Consider the following 444-nt stretch of genomic DNA (forward strand, 5'->3'; position numbering starts at 1 on the left):
TTTGCCTAGGTCGAAACTAACTCCGGCTATATAAAATTGATTATATTAAGATTGAAAAATATTAATTTTGTTATTGTAGTAGTGATAGATACTATGTACACGTTTAATTATTGTTATTTATTCGTTAATGTAATTATATTTACATTTAAATTTAATATATTGTTTAAGTATGAATTATTATGTTCATGTAAAAATTAATCTTATAAATTAAAATTGTATATTTTAAATAATATAGTAGGCATAGTTTAATGGAGATCATCAAATGCGGTTGTAAGACCGGGTGCAATCAAGGCAGATTTCAGTGCAATAAAATGAACATGAAATGCTTCGATCTTTGTCAATGTACAAACTGTCAGAACAGAGATGATAAAGACACCATGAATGAAGATGCTCAATTTGCAGACGATGAATACCTAGACGAAATTTACATAGATGATTTGTTTG

This window comes from Anneissia japonica, unplaced genomic scaffold, assembly GCF_011630105.1.
Source record: "Anneissia japonica isolate Jap-2015-1 unplaced genomic scaffold, ASM1163010v1 scaffold287985_len465408_cov153, whole genome shotgun sequence".
Taxonomy (NCBI): domain Eukaryota; kingdom Metazoa; phylum Echinodermata; class Crinoidea; order Comatulida; family Comatulidae; genus Anneissia; species Anneissia japonica.